The sequence below is a fragment of the Pteropus medius genome, unplaced genomic scaffold (assembly GCF_902729225.1).
Source record: "Pteropus medius unplaced genomic scaffold, Ma_sr-lr_union100, whole genome shotgun sequence".
Taxonomy (NCBI): Eukaryota; Metazoa; Chordata; class Mammalia; order Chiroptera; family Pteropodidae; genus Pteropus; species Pteropus medius.
Window position 1 is genome coordinate 3250718 of NW_024350319.1, and position 21037 is coordinate 3271754.

The 21037-nt window shown below is 39.3% G+C and overlaps 1 protein-coding gene across 9 annotated transcripts in view; it reads right to left on the bottom strand.

Annotated features, from left to right (window-relative positions):
* Window positions 1-21037, bottom strand: part of GNG12 (G protein subunit gamma 12) — a 203283-nt gene that overhangs the window by 62077 nt on the left and 120169 nt on the right. For 6 of the 9 annotated variants that reach the window (XR_005647728.1, XM_039838546.1, XM_039838544.1 and 3 more), the window contains one exon: window positions 3088-3141. The exons of 1 other annotated variant lie outside the window; for it this stretch is intronic. The gene's annotated coding sequence lies outside the window, so the exon portion shown is untranslated. Of the gene's footprint in view, window positions 1-3087; window positions 3142-5092; window positions 5098-21037 lie in introns of all 9 variants that reach the window. 2 more of the 9 variants (XR_005647729.1, XM_039838545.1) reach the window with 1 other exon arrangement.

Sequence of the window (21037 nt, forward strand, 5' to 3'; positions counted from 1 at the left end):
CACTGGGGGCCGAACCTTACCTCTGACTTCACCTTATTTTCCTGTCCCCCAAATTTCCTTCCTTCCTTATTTTTCTGAATCTCATTATGTCATATGTGTATTTAAAAGCCACTTCAAAAATCTTTGAAAGAACACAAGCACATATACTATATTAACAGCAATCAAAATAATGTAAAACAAATCAGATGGTAAATGGAGGACAATTTTATCAATACTGCCTGCTGTGAAGGTAGGTAGTGACCTTGGACCAGGAATAGCCCTGGGCCAAACTGTCAAGTCAGCAAACGTCTCAGATCTCTCCTCCTACTCCCCTGAGTATCTCCACAACTCCATCCTTCCTCGGGCAGCTGGGTGCCCGCTGGTCTATTCCTGTGCACACCACACCTATTTTCTCTTTAGTACCATTGGTTGCTCGCCTATCCCCAACTCTTCCCACCATTTCAAAGCAGCTCATACTTCTACAAGACCTTGTACTTGATATTGATAAGCTGTCAATGATTGATAGCAGATTAACCATATAGTTCCTCTCTCAGGGATGAACATGTTTTAACCAGGTATTTTGAAGAGGGAAAAACCAAAGGAATAATTCACTAATGGTGAAATAGGCTGTAATTATGGTACAGATACAAATGAACAGGGGGATCTTCTTATAAATATCAAATAGTTCTATGTAAAGCAGCTAACAGAGCCAATAGTCAGTGCCTGGCACAGTCAGAATTCAATAAACAGTGGACACTAATTATGAGTATTTTTGCTGTTATTATTTATCCTAATACTTAACTACTCTCTGCCTGTTCCCCTGTCACTACATGACCATCACCATGGAGGTAACTGCCCCTTTATTAACACCAGCTAGCTGCAGATCTACAATCAATTAATGCATTTTAATTATATTTTCTGGTTTATAAAGCACTTGCACATACATCATGCTTTTTGATCTTCTTGGCAACCTGCGAGTTAAATATCATTCCCATTTTATAGATAAGAAAACTGAAGCTCAGAGAAGCTGAGTTTATAAAGGTCCTGGAGCCAGGGAGTAGCAGAGCCAGGGCTCAAATCCGGGTTTCATAAATTTCTTGTTCTTTCCGTAACAAGTGGTTGCCAACTGCCTAGCAATCACATCAGAATCATCAGAGCACTTTAAGATTCCTGGGGTCTTTCCCAGACCTGACTAGTGTGCCTGGCACAGTGGAAGGGACTAGATTATATTACAACAGGTGCCTCATGTGATCCTGATGAGCTGCTGGTGGGTGACCCAGTGCAGTGTCCATGCTGGACCTACTGTGTTCTCATTCCTGTGCTGACTAGTACGAAGAAGGCTTGGCAGCCTTCTGCCCTCAAAGCATTGGGAAAGCAATGGAGGAAGTCAGACTAACCAAGATGAGCGAACCACTAAAGACAGTGCTTGGTTTTGACGTAGTTCAGGGCAGGGATGATCATAGATAGCAGGAACAGGCAGGGGGAGGCCACATTATGGAGGAAGGATGATTCTACAGGGCCCTGCAGAATGGGAAGGATTTCCAAGTGGAGAAGGTATGAGTAGCATGAGGTGCCTAGAATAAAAGCAATAGTGGGAGGTGAGTAAAAGAGGAAGGAGCCAGATAGTGAAAGTGGAGAAGACAGAGAGAGGAATCTAAGCAGGTATGGTGGGTGATATGGAAGCACTGACAGTTTTTGAGCAAAAAACTAACATCCTGAAAGATGAATTGAATGACTAGTGTGGCAATGCTATGTAGGAAAAAAAAAAAAAAAAAAGGGTTGAACACTGCAAAACTTGATATTGGCAAGACTACCTAAGAACCCGATGAACTGACTGGGATGGCAGATGGTGAAGAGTAAGATGAGGATTCTAGGGCCTGTCAATCAAAATGGGATGAAAGGATGGGCTATGAGATGGGAGTGGGATTTGAGTTCTCTCGCTCCCATGCACCTTCATTCAACCACAGCTGTTTTCATTTGGCTCAAACACGGTATGGTAGATGGTAAAAGTGGCCACAATTCTTCCACTCCCTGTATCCATGCTCCTTGCAATGTAATTCTGCAGCTCCTCTCACCAAGAGGTAGAATCTATACCCATAACCTCTTGAATCCATGCTAGCTATATAGCTTGCTTTAGCCAACAGAATGTGGTAGAAGAAATGTCATGGCAATTCTGAACCTTGGCCTTACAACACTTCTGCTCTTTCTTGGTATCCAAGCTCAGGGTAGCCTGTGGGATGGTGAGACGCATGTCTTAGTCACTGTCATCCAATTAAGAGCCAGGTGACTTCCAGAAACAAAGCCTAGGTGACCTAGACCAGTAGCTAACTGCAGATACATGAATAGTCTCACTTGAAACCAGAAGAATCACAACCAACTGAGCCCAGCCAACCCACAGAATTGTAGGATGAAGAAACAATTGTTATTCAGAGTCAGTAAATTTTGGCTTAAATATCTGGCCGCAAATTTGGGGGAGGTTTGTTATGCAGCAAAACTATCTGCTTCACACTGCAAATAACAGCATCACTACAACATCAGGAAGTGATACAACATGAAAACCCAGAAGCCTTTTCACTTAAAAAGTATATTACTCTCCTAGCTCTAAAGGAACTTTTCTACCACTGAAGAACTGTTAGCTCAAAACAATCACATTCAGGTTCAAAGAGAGATGAGAGAAAAAATAGAGCAATAAGAAAGTTAACATGTTTTAGCTGTGCGCCAGTTTTCATTACAACACACTGCAAAGGACTGTCTGCATTCCTTGGCTGAAGTAACACTTTGTTGTTGTGGATACTGCTTGAAACTAGTGCACCATCGACAGAGGCCTGGAAATAGTTTCATTACAAAAAAAAAAGTTTTATTTTAATAGTATTTGGCATGTAATTATATATCTTTTCCCTGAACATGTACTTAGCAAAAGAACATGGATTGATCTTTTTTTTTTTTTTAAGGCATAGAAACATTTAAAATCGTTTCAGAGAGGGAAAAAAGTGTGAATAAATAAACATCTAATCATAGTACTGGTAGGGATGCATCTAACTTAGAAGTGTAAATATCACTTTGAAAATAATGTCAAGCAGTCACTTTGTTTTAAAAAAGAGAACTTACCAGTAAGACTTTGTGTGGCCCACTGTTTTCAGGTTTCAAGTGGGGGGAATGAATCTGAAATAGAATTAAACAAACATTCCGTAAGTACATCACATTTGGAAAGGGTGTGCTTTCTGTCCCAAGTGGCTGACATATGTTGAGTATTATTCTTTTGGTTAAAGATTAGCAAAGCTTTTTCTGGCTCCTGATGGAATAGGGAGAATTTTTTTTGCCTACATATTTCAACTTCCTGAATAGAAAGCATTCTCTCATCTACTTCAGAAAGTGCTGAAAGGCTGAGCCCAGTATAACTATAAATGGTAGTGTTTTCATCCAAACCCCTCCAAGTCAGCGGAAGCCTCCCTAGTTGTTGCTCTTGCCTTGGTCCCTCAGTCCCCTTCTGCTAGGACAGAGCCATGGCTCCCTTTATGGAACCAACAAAAATTGGATGGTCCAGCATAACTTGAATAGCAAGAGGAGTATACGACGCTTTTCAATAGTGGTCACCTTATCACAACCACAAATTTTTGTTTTACTGATAATGGTGAGCCTAAGGCAGTGCTGTTCAACAGAAATATAGCACAAGCCACATACATAATTTATTCAGAATATTATTATTTCATTATAACCAATGTAAAATTATTAATGAGACATTTTACTTCTTTTTTTTTTTTTTCATACTAAATCTTCAAGACCCTGTATATCTCAAGTTGGGATAGTCATATTTTAAGTAGTTGATAATCACAGTGGCTGGTGACCACACCAGACTCTACAGGCCTGGGGAATCTGTTCTGGGCTTTCGGTTACTGGCAAGGCTCCAAAGTGAGTCAAATGCATATGGAGATTTTACTCATCTATTTCCCTGCTTCTAGTAATTCATCATTACTCCATTCATGATGTCATTTTAGTAGAAATAATAATGTAATAATAGCAAATACTTATATATAGCACCTATGATGTGTCAGGAACTATTCTCAGTATGTTCCTATGTTTCCTCAATGAATCCTCACAATAACTTCATCATGTAAGTATATTATCATTCCCATTTTGAATGAGGAAATTGAGGCACGAAGAGGTTAAGGTTACAAGATAGTGACAGAGCTGGAGTTCTAATCCATGTAGTATGCCCCTTGAGCCCATGTCCTTAGCTACCATACTCAATTAAATTTGAATGGCTCAAAATAAGGTAATTACTTTCAGTTTTAATTACAATCACCAAGTGATCCAAGACTGCGCTCATGATAGATAATAGCAGTGATGGCAAATGTAAGCATTATGGGATGTGCAGGCAAATTAAATTACAGACAATTTGGGGAGAGAGCACAAAAAACACAAGCAGGACTGGGATCGAAAGACTACTCTGGGTGTGAGGACCTATTTGGATGCAGTGAGAGGTTAATGTGGGGCTAGAAAATCTTGTCTCCACAAATTATCTGAGCGTAGGGTCTGTCACTTTTACCTGATTCCCAAAGGGGTCTGTAAGATAGACATCTCTATATTTCTCTCAGCAAGGGTATGAAATATGAGAGGACAAATCAGGTAGAAAGGAATTAAGAAAACACATCCTTTTCACTTTATTAATCTGTGGTCCCCAAAGAAATCACACCTCGTGAGACAAATCAGATCCAGACATATGAACTCTCAGCCCAGATCAGGGAAGGAGGTTGGTGAGTAACAATGTTTAGAATGAACAGGCCACAGGCTGAGGCCACCGTGGGACGCTGCTGTGCAGTCTCGCATGCTGAGCCCCGAACCTGCTGAAGGTCCTTCTGTGGCTTCCTGTAGGTTTTAGGATCAAGTCCAAGTCCTCAGCCCAGTCTCCCAAGTCTCAGTGATTTGTGCCTGCTCTCCTTTCTGGGCGCTCTCCCCTAGGCATCTTGTTCTTTAGTCACACAGACCTACTTACAGGCCCCTAAACACCCCACTCTCTCTCAATGCTCTGTGCTTTGGAGATTCTGTTATTTCTATAAAACATGTCCTTTCCCTACAGTATCAGACTATCTTCCAGTCTCGGTTCAAAAGCCACCTCCTCTGGGAAGCCTTTGTGAACTCCCTTGGCTGGCTTAGGGACAACTTCTCTGCAGTAATAATATTTTTCATTCAATTCAATTGGTAATTATGTACTACTACTGCTGACAATAACAAAGGCTGATTTTTATGGAGCTATGTGCCAGGCACTGTTCCATGTGCTTTGTGTGCTCCTTTAATCCACTCAGTAACCATATGGGGTAGGTTCTTTTAATACTCCATTTAGCAAGTATGCAAACTGAGGCACAGAGGTTAAGTCAGCAGCTTAAGGTCACACGACTTATAAGTGGCAGAGCCAGACTGTGAGCCTGGACAATGTGGTTTCAGAGCCTGCACTCCTAATGGCTGTAACATACTTGTCTCCTACTATGTTCCACTGCCTCTACTCTTATTGTGGTCATACTTCCTTCTGTTATTCTGAGAGGCTCCTATGTTTTGGTTTTTTATTTACTGGTTTCTCTGCCCACTTGTTTGGAGAATCTCTGAAAGTTAAGAATGTGTCTTAACTTTCTCTTTCTAGGACCTAGCAAGGTATTCAGTATATAGTGGATGCTCAATAAAGGCACACACAGGAAAATACTGGAAGGATGGAGATAAGGCTATAAACTCGGGCCTAATAAAAACACATTGGGATAAAGCGTCTCCAAATATGTACTTTAACAAAGCAAGCTTCAACTTCATCTTCTAAATCCATTCAGCGCCAAGGGGATGGTCATTTCTCAGGCCTGTTCAATACCAGAAGAAACAGACACAACTCAGAGCTTGGCCAGCATGATCATATCTCTGACTAGTTCGTTGGCTTCATTTAATTTTGCACATGGATCTAAGTAATAAGATGCCCTCTGAAAGCCTTGGCTGGCCATTACAAAGGAATGCTAGAAAAGATACTTGCCTTTAAAAACGCAAGGAAAAAAGATTATAAAACCTGTTTCTTAAGGTTTTCTTGGCTTCAAATAACTCAGTATGAGCATATTCCAAATACATTTTTTTTAAACCACAGCTTTGTGTTGAAAACCTCCTTTTGCTGTCCAGACATGACTTTGCCATTCTTTATCCTGGGGTTTCATAATATGTATCTTTCCATCACTATCTAAACTCCCCTTGGATGAATATAAAAGGTGACCTTGTAGAAGGACACTCCCCTCTTTTTCTAACAGTGGGGAAGACAAAAGTTTCAAGATCTGGGACATACAAGACCTCTAGGGAGAAAAAGCACTCTTTCTAGTTCACGTCAGAGATTGAATCAGGACCGTGGGCCAACCTACCCACTCACAGATAAATGCAATTAGCCAAAACGCCCACCCTTCCTTTTTGTATCCAGAATGTAAAAGAAACCACCAACTTCCCATGAATATTGATGTCAGCATCATCTCAGTTATTAGTAACCAAATTATAAATCTGTATTTTGACTCTTGCTATCTCATCTCCTTCCACAATAAACATTGATTATTATTGAGAAGTTTACTGAGTGCAAATTGTGTGCAGGGCACAGCTGTAGGTGATGGAGAGAACGGTGAATGAGATAAACAAGGTTCCTGATATAGGAGCCCTCCTGTTTTAACGGGAGACAGAAAGTAAGTGTGCAAAGAGGCAAGTAAGACAACGTCAAACAGTGATAAGTTCTACAAAGTTCTTATTACAAGCAGTGAGTGAAATGACTTACTGAAGAGCTTAATAGTGTCTCTTTGGTAGGTGTATGGAGTTGTCTAGAAGAGGTAACAGTGGATGAATGGGTCAATGGTGACCAAGATGAGGCCATTCAATTGTTTAGGTGACATATGATACCCTGGTTCATTACTACAAAGTTTACTGCAATTATAAAATACGAAATTAGAGTAGCTCTCCTTATCTGATGGGGATATATCCCAAGACCCCCAAAAGATGTCTGAAACTATGTATAGTACCAAATTCTATACATGCTATGTTTTTTCCTATACATACATACCTAAGATAAAGTCTAATTTATAAATTAGGCACAGTAAGAGATTAACAACAGTAACTAATAATAAAATAGAACAATTATACTGTAATAAAAGTTATGTGAATATGGTCTCTCTCTTAAAATATCTTATTGTACTGTACTCACCCCTCTTGTAATGATGTGAGATAATAAAATGTCTATGTGATGAGATGAAGTGAAGTAAATGAGACATTATTAAGTAAAATAAGAGTCACTTGAAGCACTGCAGTACTGAAACAGTTGATCTGATACCTCAGATGGCTACAAAGTGACTAATAGGCGGGAGCCGTATAGTACACAGCGTGGATACACTGGACAAAGGGCTGATTCATGTCTCAAGCGAGACAGAATGAGATGGCACAAGATTTCACTTTACTTAGAACAGCGCACAATTTAAAACTTATGAATTTATTTCTGGAATTTCCCAGTTAATATTTTCGGACTGCAGTGACCATGGTTAACTGAAACAGGGGAAAGTGAAACTGTATAAGGGGACTACTGTAGGGCCCTGGGAGATCTTCGGCTTTAAATGGCGATTGTATTCTGATCTGTCTGAACATATTTGTTTTTAGTCTCATTTTAATCCTCCTGAAAATAACATAGTCATTGTAGGAGAGTGGAGTGAACACTAGATTTATAGGCCTGGCCTCCATCTGTCTTCACTACCAGTGACTTCTAGTAAATCGCTTCACTTATATGTACCTCAATTTTCCCATATGCAAAACAGGGAATGACCCTGAATGGATTACATTGAGAAGTATGTTAGAGAATGTTTCCAGGTCTCGTGATCTCTCTTCTGTTCTCTAGTCAGGTCTATTTAGTTTTCACTTGCAAATTCTGACATGACGTTATCCCAAATGGCAAAACAGATATCAAACAGCCTTTGAAACATACAAAAGATGCTACAGTAGGCATGTTCCGCAAAGGTGAGGCTAAGTTGAAAGAAATATACCCTGTGCCTTGAGTCCATCACAGAAATCTGTTACTAGATGCTGGCAGGGATACTGACTTTATAAAATAATGCTATATGTGCCCAAGAATCATGAATCAAGTCTTGAGCTCCAAAGGTAAAAAGAAAGTTGGAACCGAAATGGTGACACTTTGCTCCATTGTGCAAGGGCTTCTGTTCCAGGGAAGGGCACACCCTGGGTGGGTGAATTGACCTGCTTTAACCAAATGGTGCCACCCTACTATCTTTGCCTTGAGACCGGTTCCTGTCCGGAAGGGCTGGTCTGGGCTGTTTATAGAGAGAAACTCGCCACCTGGTCACTGTCCTTAATCCAGAGAGCTTCTAGAGACTTAAAATTGTGTTTGTAATTGAAGAGCTGGTGGTATAGATCCTCAACTAAATTGTAGATAAGTTGGTAGGGAAATTATCCTCATTATGCCAAAGCTAGTGAGAAATTTTAAAGATACACATGTATTCATTCCTACCTTGCCAACCTTTAAGAGAAAAACAGTAAACAATTAAGAGACATGTTACAGACAACATATTTTATTCCATTTTTCTGTTGAAAAGGCAATAGTAGTTGTTGTTTTGTTTGTTTTTCAATAATAGTTTTAAAAGCATAGCAAGGTTCTCTGGAATTGACCCATGTTCCCACCATCTTAGTGCTACTCTCTGCTTCTGCCTGTTACCCTCCATAGACATATGTGTTTTTAGAGGACTATAGTTAGTTTATACGCAATTGGTTGTAAACCTAGTGAAGACACTAGGACAAATCTAGGTTTGAATGGTGGCTCCTCAACTAGTGAGCTGCAAGTATTTGAACAATTTACCTCTAAGCCTCAATTTCTAAAGTGTGAAATACCTTTTGCACACAGCTGCTGTAAGGATAAAAAGGGAGAATATTGGCACAGTGCCACTAGGAAAGACTCCGTAAATGATGGCTATTATTTTCTTCTTCCATTTTAATTTAAATTTTAAATATCTTTTGTGTGTTTGTACATAAATTCGTGATAATTATTTAAGGGGCCTAATAACAGTCCTTCATGTTAAAAAGTCCTAATTTATTAAATCACTCCCCTAATGCTGAATATTTATTAACAATTTTTATTATTATAAATAATTGGATATCTTCATGCTTTAGCTTTTTTCATTCCTTCAACTTATTTCCCTAGCTTCTCTAAATTCTTATAGTAGAATTAGCAGTTTTTTGCTTTTAAAGGGTCATTTATTAACATACACTAATATCACTAACAAAATAATGGAGAATTTCTGAAATTGAATTTTTATACATTAAATGGTATCCCTAATGCTGCTTTGATTTTCATTTTTAAGATAGTGAGAGGGAACATTTTTCTCTGTTCATTAATGGTTTGTCACCTTAAAATAATAATTTATAGTTTGCTTATTCATGTAGTAGAATCTTGATATTTTTCTTCTGAATTTGAATGAGTTCATTATAGTGGATGATAATTAAGAATTAATATGTATTTGCTACAAAAATATTTCAGATATTTTATAATTTTAAGATAATCTTTTCATTTACACAGAATTTTGATAAATAAGCAACAGCCATATTTTGTATGAACCTCATGAGCTAGGCTATAGCTTCTTGGCAAATGTTTGGATTCGTATTGCTTTTTATCATCCATTTGAACCTACTTTGATTTTCACAGCAACTCTGAGTGAGCTGGGGGGTCTGACAATTCCTACGTATGGTGGTGAAAACCGAATCCCAGACAAGTTAGGTGACTTAGAAACAACAAATCCTGAAACTGGCCAAGTGTGAACTGAGTCCCTTTTCTGAACAAAGAACCTCTCTTGAAAGGAAGCTTGTGAGGTAAAATAAAGAGATATATTTTGTGCAAGATGCATTATTATCCAAAGCACAATTCCCCATCATTTCCTATTAAAAAGCCTTTCTACAAAGCATCAGAGAACTGTGCCTATACCAGTGGAGGTGCTCAAGACATGTTAGTATTATTTGAGCAAACCCACCAAAAACAATAGCTTATATAAAGGACCATCCTTAAGCAGTTTTTATGCACTTAAAAAAATTTAAATAATTAAAACCTAAATTAAATGTTGCCTTTTTTTCTTTAACCTAATATGAATACCACTTCCTCTCTCAGTATTCTCATTCTTTGGCTCAATGAATTGCCTCCTCTCCTAGAATTTCTACAAACTTTACCACTTTCTACCTTTTACTACAGGTACTTTATATATATTTTACCTCTTGTACTGGATAAGGTATCAAGCGTCCATATCTTATTTGTGTTTGTATCTCCCAAAGGGCTTAGCGCCCTGCTTTTCAAAGAGGTGGCACTCATTCAGTGTTTCATGAAGTGATGGGGGAAGAATTTTATATAGTTAGGAGACAACAGTGAAAAAAAAAAAAAGTTTGGTTAAAAACCATAGCATTAAAGTACAGGTTGCATTAGCTCTGTGTTTTTTGTTATATTACTCCTTATTTTGGCAAGCACGCTATCATGAGACAGTTTCACTGCATTCTTAGGCCAGAAGTCAACGTTAGTTAAATAAAACTGAACTACAGTAAACAGAACGTCGGAAAACGTTTCCAGCCTTGAACAAATATGTATAATTTTGTAGATATATCTGTTATGCTTTCATATGCAGATTCTGATATAACTTAAAAATTCATCGTGTAAACATACACACATACATACACACACACACACACACACACACGCATGCACGCGCAACAAAAGTTCTGGGTCAGCATTTAGGGAAAACTCAGATAAAAAATATGAAACATCTGTTTCCTAATATCAGGAAAATTCACAGGAAACGATTAATGTTCACTAAGGAGAAAGAAAATAATCTGGATCAAATTATGAAATGAAACATCCAAAATGCGCAATTTAATACAGTACAGCCTGAGGGTCACTAGATCTTCATGACTGAGGGAAAGATTTCACATTTTATTGAAACTTGTCAGAGTAGAAATATTTTTATTCTGTGCATATGCAAATAAACATAAAATTATATGCCCCACCCTACATAATATTTTCAGGTCCTATTAATATTTATGTAACTCTTGACAGTTTGGGTTGGTTACTGTGTCTGCATTTTCCTAATATGCTCAGTGCCTTACAAGGCAAATTAAGACCTAACTGAACTGAATGGTGGTCCCTGGACAGAGAGGATGTGGCTCTTGAAAAAGATCTAGTGGCTTATGTCTCCCAAGGAGAATTGGAAGGACAGTGGCTGACAGGGCCAAAGCAAGGCCAAAGCAAATTGTAGATGAAGGTAGTTTATTCCTTGGTGGCTCTTCCACCATCCTGCTCTATATAAGCCTCTCTGTACCAACTATGTCCGTGGCAATGTGGAAGGTGATGGGGATACAACAGAAAACAAAATATAGCCTCTCCCCTCAAGGAGCCCACGATAAGTCATGCGGACAACTGATCAGGCAATTATAGCTCCAATTGCACATAATTTAATCACAGTAAGTAAAAGGAACTCTGCAAGCACAAGGGAGAGATGCCTCTACCAGTCTGGGATGATCACAGAAGGCTCCCACGAGGCAGCAGTATTGAAGCTATAGTGTGAAAAATGACCAGGATTAGCCAGAAGATGAAAGGAGGGAGACATGAGCAAATGCCCAAGAAGAAACAAATACCTGTGTTCTCTGGGGACTGCAAACAGCTTAGTGCTATGTAGTAAAGGAGTTTCAAATCAGAGAGAACCCTAATTACCCAAGAATCAGGAGCAGGCAAACCCAAAACTGGTAACTACAGTGAGAACCATGGGGCCCCAATGGAAACAACCCAGGAACTCTAGCTTCCTCTCATTGGAAAGAGCTAGCTCATCCAGAGGGAACAGCCAAGGCCTTTTAAGTGACAGGCCTCTGGAGGGCAAGGAGATAGACTGGCCCATCAGAGATGATGCTGGTCCCCAATTCCAAGGAAAAAGCAATAGCCAGCTCCCTAACCTCACAGACAGGAAAAGTGAGCAGGCCTTATCATAACCGTATGAGGAAGATAGAATTACCTCCATTTTACAGATAAGCTGCTGGTTTTAGAATACTGATATTCCTTTCTGTTCATTAATCCTATTTCTGACTAGGGAAACCAACTCATGCTGGTACGACTGGGACTTTCCAGTTTTAGCACTGAAAGTTCCTTGTCCAGAAATCCCCTCAGTGCCATACAAACCAAGACGGTTGGTCACCTACTCAGAGTTTGTGAGGTGTATCAAGTGGACAACAGGGTTTATTTTACGTCCTCTGGTTTTCACAGAACTGCTACAAAGTTAAATGTGATCCAATTCCCTGGAAGCTAACCTAGACTCTTTAGCTAGGGATCCTTTGGGGGTTTCTTGGGGGCTTATCTGGGTTCCTATATCATTTACAATAATTCATACGACATAATATTTGCAAAGCATAAAGACAAGCTTAGTGATCAATGGCTGTCATGCTGAAGGTAAAGAATCACTTAATGCTTACAGAAAGCAATCATTAGCCAAAAGGCTGAATTTATGTTGCTGTTGTGTACTGAGAATTAACCAAATATCTTTCAACTTTAACTTTTCATATTGAAAATCTTCCTTTAAAAAATGAGTCTACTTACCCATACAGAGTAGTAAGCGTATTTTCAAATATCTTTGTTAACTAGGGCTCTTACAGTGCCCTACCCATTGCAACAGCTTATACTTGTACTATTCAACAGACAGTTAAGAATGTTTAGAAGACAAAGAAAAACAACACAACAGAATTTCCAATAAATTACAGCCACAATAGGGTACTGCTTTTTGGCTATATTTAACAAGCAGAGTGTGGCTGATAAATCTTCACAGAATGAAAGCAAAAAATTGGGCCTTGTAGAACTACAGAAAAGAAAATTACCAGCGACTGTGGATGAGATGATGGCAATACTTGAGTTTTCGCTACAGTGTTGTTGAGTCAGGCGGCTGTTGCACACAGTTCTTGTCTGATAAAAGAGAACATAAGCTCTTCACAAGTACTCCTTTCCTTGCAAAGGGATAATGAGTACATAGCCTCTGAGGAAGATGCAGGAAGGACTTACACTGGTAAGAGCTAAGGGCCCACCATTAAATCCTGATTCAAAGGAAGCTCAGCTAATGTTAGCCAGGCTCAACACTTCTTGTAAGAACTCGTGACGACAATGGATAAAGATATGAGACTTAGACTCTCTCTGGCAGCAATGATTTCCAACACATTTCTAGTTAGTTTTCAACACAAAAATATTTTCAAAATCCAACCATGCTTAAACAGTTCAAGAAAAAAATCTGTTTGGTCGAGTTAAATTTTTATTAGCCTCAGGAAACTTTTAAAATAAAAAGTGTAAAATTTAGCAGCATTTATCACTAGTAATATATACTAGAACTATGTTTCCCTCTAAAAAATTTCAATTTAGGGGAGCATTGTGGGTAACTGAGATTTGGTAGTATGTTGAAAATAATCATTCTGTTCACAAGGGTTAGCTCTCTAATCGTATCACATCTTTTGATGACACACTTTCTGTTAGATACTGAGAGAGTCATCGCAGAAATATTCAGGTTACGTCTGCCACACAGAGTCAGGCAGCATAATAAGGGCAGGAGGCAGCAAAGGGTACAGCCCTGATCACGGGTCAGAAAAACAAGGCATGGGAGGTTTTGTTTTCACACTGCCAGACCTTTGGTGTGAATGAGCATACTTCTCCAAGCCTCAGACTCCGAAAGAGAAGGAAATGAGAAGTGCTTCTCAGGTGAGGCTGAGTGGCTCACAGACTCGTGGAGTGGGAGTGCCATGAAATATCCCACCCTGGTTTTGGGGCTTTGACTCCAATGAATGGTCTAGTCTTAAACTGTAGCTGCCAAGACAGGGTTGGTGGTTGAGAATCTTTTTGTCATTGAAAATCAATCAAAGGAGTAGATAAGTAATAGAGATTCTAAGGACTTGTTCCTCTATTCTTATATTATCAAGAGATCAATAGCTTAATAAAACAAATTCAATTGTGTTCAACAAAATCCACTCAGAGCCACATAATTAAAAAGGTAGAAAACCTCTTCTAGGAAAACCAGCACATCTTGTATAACCTACCTGTTCTTACACCTCCCACTTGCTTCCTGAGCAAAGCCACCTTTGCTGCCTGTATTGTAACATTTGTTTTCCAGACATTTTTATGGACCGTCCCATTTACATATATTCTGAATGACTTTCCCTTGGGGAAGTACAAAAACATATACTTACTGAATCAGAAAAAAACAAAAACCACCACCTAGAGCCAAGAAAAAAAAAATCTGTCATTCATCATATCACTGGGGAGGAGATTAAAGGCAGCCCAGGGCCTTTGACGACGTTTTAACCATGGAGCTAGCCATTTCCATGCTCAACCCCTCTCCTTGGGCCCCTCCGTTTCTCATTTGTTTATGTATCTGTACAGACAACTCACAAGGCCCGTTGACTGCATATCCTATACTTCATACTTCTAAGTGTTTGTTTTCCTGCCCACAAGAATGAGCTCTTTAGGTAATACACCCTAGGTTTACAATAAATGGGGAGGGGGGAACTCTGGATATACATGTTTACATAAACTTAATTATCTACACCAGAAATGCTCAATGGTCTAGTGGAGGACCAGCTAATTCAGAAATTAGGTTCTGTGGACGAATAAAGGAGGTTCTGTGCAAAGTAACCTCACAGAGTGATGTGTTCATAAATTCCCAATAGGGCAGGTCATAGTGGGTAAGTCACGTCCCAGGCATATAACTTTTTAGTGAAAGGTTTATCTTTGCCTTAAGTGAGCCCTGTCCATTGTTTTTGCGCATCTAGGTTAATAAACCTTTGAAATAAGCCCTAATCACCCTCAAAAGAACAAATACTGTTAACTGCCCTGTAATCCAATCCCAACTTTGCTTTCCCCCACCTCCATGTAATCTTCCTTAGTTTCCTCTTTAATTTCAAATGCATAAAAGATGCTGCAAAACTGTTATTTTCCGTGGCATTTAAGATCTTGCTCCCTGACATACGTTGTCAGTTTGGTTCAAATAAACTCACAAAAATTCTCTATAGGTTTAGGTGTTTCTTATATCGACAGTGCCTATTTATCTTCTACTGCCAAAGCTAGCTTTTGTTCCTGTGAACGTGTCTCCCCAAATTCTATGAACAACTGTATGATGTACTGATGATGTAAGATAGTCTTTCTTAACCTTTTAAAACTCACACTCATCTTTGATAACCATGAACTCCTTCCCTTCCTCAATTAGATTCTGATGTGCCCTTCCTTAGATGTTTTGAGAAACTATGACATATACTCTCATCTCCCTTTGTTGAATTCTCTCCTCTTCTTAAATCTAACGACATTCAAATCTACGTCTCTATCCTTGGCCTTTTCTCTGAACTGTAGTTATTTACCCAACTGACTTCTTAACCTGCCCCTAGGATGCCTTGTTAACCATCTCAAACTTAACCATAGCCACCGCCAAATTAACAATCATCCTGCACCACTCCTCCCCTGGGACTCCCAATGTTGAAAGTGGGACACCATCATTCACGCCCTTGTTCAAGCCCAAATCCTCAGTCATCTTTGTCTCCATCCTCACCTACTCTACATCCGGTCAATCCACCAGTAAAATCCTGCCAGCCCTACCTTCAAAATATAGCTCCTGAATCCAATCACATCTCAGCATCTCCTCTACTGCCCACCTGACCACCCTGCCCCCACCCCCATGGTCCAAACTGGCAGCATCTCTCACCTGAACAACTTTAGCAGCCTCCATACTGATCACTGGGCTTCACTCTTGCTCCCTAGCCCCAACATCTAGTCTCCCCCAGCAGGAGGAGTGTCATCAGAACACTTTAATCCCCTGCTCAAAACTCTCCAATGACTTCCCACCACACTTAGCACACACTGAAGTCAGCTCTTTGACCTACCAGGTTATACATGAACTGGACCTGGCTCACTCTACCCAGTCACAATGACCACCCCTTCTCCTCATATATGCCAAGCAATTCCCTGCCTCAGGACTGTGGCACTGATTCTTCCTTCAGCTTTAACTTTTTCTCAGATACCCTAGGCCTGTACACTTTGCAACCCCACAATCTTCAGGTCTCTGTGACAAGAATCATCTCCTCGGAGAGGCTCTACTCTCTCTCCCCTTACCCTTTTTTTCTTCATAGTACTTAATGCTCTATTTTTCTATCCTACTGAACTATTAGACCTCTCCTACACTGGAATGTAAACTCTATGAGAAAAGGATGTTGTTTGTTCACTGTTACACCCTCACTGCCTGAGGCAATGCCTGACACAGACTAGGCATTCAATAAAACATTTTTGTTATTGAATGAATGCATATTCTCAACTAGCCAAAATATTTTGTTGATCTTGACTTTCAGATGTTTGTATTATGAAATAAATATTTCCCCTCTTCCCAAGTGAATCATAATATGATTTTTAGATGAGACATGCCCTTCCCCCTTTAGATTCTGACATATCTGCCCTCTCTGAAACACACCATTGGGGAGTGGGCTAGGGTGCCCCATCCCCTTGAGGATCAATGATGTGGTGGTTGAGTTCAATGTATACAAATTCATAGATATACCCTGAGTTTTTACGAAGCATCTGACATGTTTTGCAATCTTTTGCCTCACACTAAAGGCGTAAAGCTTTACTGCCTTAAAACAAAAAGCTCAGAGAATTCAATAGACTGTCTGCCTTATTTATGGCAGTGTCAGTGTTTCTTTTAGTTAATTCTGAATACAGCTGGCTCTGATTTCGATGCCAAGTGGTTTGCTACACTACCTTTGTTGTATGCTTCCAGGCAGTTTGGGCCCAGCGGCCATAGAGAAATACTGTGGAATATTAAGAAAACCCTTCAGAAGAGGAAGAAGGAAGCCCAGATTCCTCTTGCGAGGCATTTCCAATACCTTTCTTTGGGTTTTCTGGTTGCTTCTTCAATATGGGTGCTTTTCAGAAGAGCAGTGTTTTCCTTTATGAATGAGCCCCATTTATCATGAAGCACCAAGGAGTCAGTGTTAGCTCCGAGGGGACAGCCATTCCCCAAGCCCTCTGGCATTTTCCCAGAGTGGCAATGGAATGCTATCCCGCAGGGACCAGTATCTTCTTCTGTGAATTCCACCTTTCTCTCCTTTACTCCGCCTCTGAGCAAACCTCAGCTACAGAGAGTTAGGTCAACTGGCATTTGTCTACTGTGTCTTTTCTCCTTTTTTATAGCATTACCTTTCTGGAGCTTTTATATGAGAACTGTGGAATTCTTGTATAAAAAGATGTTGTTAATCTCCAGTCACTTGAGAAATAGCCCAGTTCAAGGATATGCTCAAATGCTAACATTAGAAATAACATAAATAGAAAACACTGATCAGTATCAGTTTTGACCTTTTACCTCCTCAATAAATAAAATGCAATAAATTATATGCAAGTCTTGGTGAACTTTTCCTTACATGTGTAAGTATTTCTATAAACCTTAAAATTTTGATGTGTGTTACTTGGAATCCTATTTATTTTATTGTTTAGGAATGTAAGTTGTCCAAAAGAGGAAAATGGTGGATGCTGATTAGTAAGCATTTTGCCATCCAAGTCAAAAGCTCCCACAAAAAAACACTTAATTTTTTTTTTCTTTTAACCACAAATCTGGATTCCTAAAATGTGTGTGTGTGCCATTTAACTCTGGACTTAATTCCACTGCCCTCTGCATCCCTCTCCGGCTGTGCAAGTGGGCTCCCTTTCTTCCTCTGTTCTCTGAACGGCGAACGTGGGTAGTGCCAACGTCGACCATGTACTGAGACTGACCCTCATATTCTTGCACTCTCCTGCAAACCTTTGCTGCCAACCCTCCTTTCAGTGCCCGCACCACTATCCCCACCCGATCCCCAGCCTCCCTCAAAGAGTATTTCACATTTTCTTCTCTTCGCTTAGCTTGGTTGGAGAAGTATTTTGTTAACAAGTCTTTTGGACAGTTTTAGCACAGGGATTCAGGGTTGCAGCATTTCAGAGGCCTAGCACTAATTCCAGAAAATATTTTACTGTTTTAACTCTTTTATGCTTTTTCTTCTACCACTCAAAAAGGAAGAAGGAAAAGAAAAAAACAAACCCTCACACACATAATAAAGATACACAACAAAAACATTTCTAATCAGCTTGAAACTAACAGAATCTTACACCCCAACTGAGGCTTGCAAATCCTGAATTCCCTAACAGATAACAAAGTCTTATAAGTAAATCATATCCACTAAACTTGAACTTGTTTTTTTATTAACCAGTTTATTTAAGCGAAAATGTCGCTGGCACTGTGACACTATGATGGTCCCCCCTCCATATAGCCCTCAACATTTCCCTGCTAACGGAACCCCAGTTTGTTCAGGCAGAGAAGCTATGAGCTCAGTAAAGGTGGGAGCCCTTCTCCAAGGGTGGACATGTGCCCTGTCAATCCAGTGAGATCCAAGGGGAAATTTTGTGAAGATTCTAAGAAAAGATTTTGCCTCTTCATGAAAGACAGAAGCCCCGTGATAGGCTCCTCCTTGGTTCTCAACTTTAAAACTGGTCATGAGGAGCAAAACTGTGACAGCCATTTAGTGACTATGAGAAAGGAAGTCCAAATGTTAAAAACTCAACATGGCAAAGAGGGTGGATCAAGGAATGAAAAGAGTATAGATCAGTGGCAAATGGCGGATGCAGATACCTCCTTCACACTTTCTATAGGTGTGGAAAATAACCCCCTCCTTGATAGGGCCACAATTAGTCATGTTTTCTTTTCTGTTACTTATAATCTTGATAGACATGAGATGACAAAAGAGAGGTTTATAGCTTTTTAATTTGGTCTCCACTAACATAGAAGTGAGAAAATTTACTTGACAAATCTCAAGCTAATGGGGCAAATATAACTTACTTAAATTATTTCTATTATGCATATATGTATCTATATTATTTATAATACATAAATTATTGAGCAGAGGCCCTCAGTCTTTTAAATCCAGAGTGATCGTTCTATCCGTCCACCCATCCATCCATCATCCATTCATCTACCTAACCAATTATCCATTCATCCATCCATACATCCTTTCTTTTTATCTTCCAAAAACCAACTGCTGAGTCCCTACCCTGTTCTGGGCACTGCACTAGACACTGGAGATATAAAAACCCCAAAAGACAGAAAATGCTATGTCCATTTTAGAGATAAGGCCACTGAGGTTCAGAAGGTTCAAATGTTTTTCCCCAAACCACAAGTCTATAAGTGGCAGAGTTAAGAGTCAAATTAAGGACTACCTGAATTCACAGGCCTTGTGCTTTTTACTATACCATGCAGCTTCAAACCTAGCCACTACTTTGTTAGCCTAATTTAGAAATAACAAAAACTGTATTGCTTTTCAATATTTTACAATTTTGAGGGGCCCCCATCCCACCAATTACAGTTAATCTAAAGTAGTTACATTGTACAGTATCTAGACATTTGCAGCACCCAGACCAAAAGTCCACTTTTCAACTGGAAGTCTAACACTGTGTTTACAAAGGATAGCAATGTCACTGTGATGACTTCTGCTTCTCATCTTCCATTGGCCACTGTATGCACCATTAGTCGGGGACTTTTTCTACCTTGCTCACCAGTGCCTGGTACTGCCTGGCACACAACAGGTCCTCCCTACATATCTGCTAATTGAATAATAATAAAAAATAAGCCAAAGAATAAGATGTTGTCTCAGGAAACCCTGAATGCCAGTTCTTAAGACTCTTAGTTTAATGAGTTGATAACACGTCCAAGACTTTGGCAGAGAGTGCCATTCTAGACGGTGAACAAATTGCTGACTGAGCAATTTGTACACAATATTTATAGCCAATATGTTCCTCACTGTGAAACAATGGAAACAACTCAAATGTCCAATATTTGAATGAAAAGTTAAATCAATGTCTATTTATCGGTGCAGGGGATCATTATACTGCTATCATAAAGAGAAAGATATGGAGTTTAAGGACATAGGACAACATGAACCAAGGTAGATTCAAAAATAGACCAACAAAAAGGATGTACACACTGATCTCAACTACCCAAAAATAAGAAACTGCCTGGCATCAGAATGTGAGTGTGGACTCAAAAGAATAGCTTATTATCTTAAGTGGATAATAAAAATTCACAATTTAGTAAAATCACTTATAATTGGCTCTTTTTCTACTATTTTATCTCCATGGCCCTTCTTATGATCAATATTACAGAAGTCTTACAAAATGCATGTTCACAATTTAACATGTGACCAATTTTGAAAAACATGCCTTCTAGGTGCCTATCATGAAAATGAATGTCCTACTGATCAAAGACATCCATTAACTTGCCAGGCTAAACATATACATTGTTCTCAGTGCCTGATGGCCACATGATAATGAATGCTGTGTTTGTGCATGTGTGTGAGAGCGCAAATACGTGACTCTTTCCAAACTGTACATTTAGATAACCCAGGCTTTGCTTCACAGGAACAAACCATTCTTTGCCGAGACTGGCACGCTCAGAATGTTTTTTTGCTTGAGGCCTGAATTTCTACACCCTTCCCTTGGCTAACTCTGTCTGGCTTGTTCAAGAATTTCTGAACTTGGGCGCACTTCTCTCAAAGAAAAATAATAACGATGGTACCATTTAATGAATATTTTTCTACATACTAAGTACAGTTGTAAGAACTTTCCTGTGAGCTCTATTTCAATCTCGTTTTCTATTATAACTCCAGACACGAAGTATATGACATATAGCAGATGCTCAATAATATACGTTTATTAGTCGAGTTGCCCTTTAGTTCATTTAACTCTCATGTCCACGTTAAGAAAGAGGGATTGTAATTATCAATATCTTTTAAATAGAGTACAGAGAGTAAAATCAATTGCTTAATTGTAACTATTTTGTTAAGGTCAATAGAAATGGATTAGTTAGCTACCTACCTCAGCTCACCTCACTTCAATATCTGGCTCATTCTAACCTGGAATCAGCTCACCTCGCTTCAATATCTGGCTCATTCTAACCTGGAATATTACACTCTTCTGAGTTAAAAATTAACTGATAAAACAGAATGCACG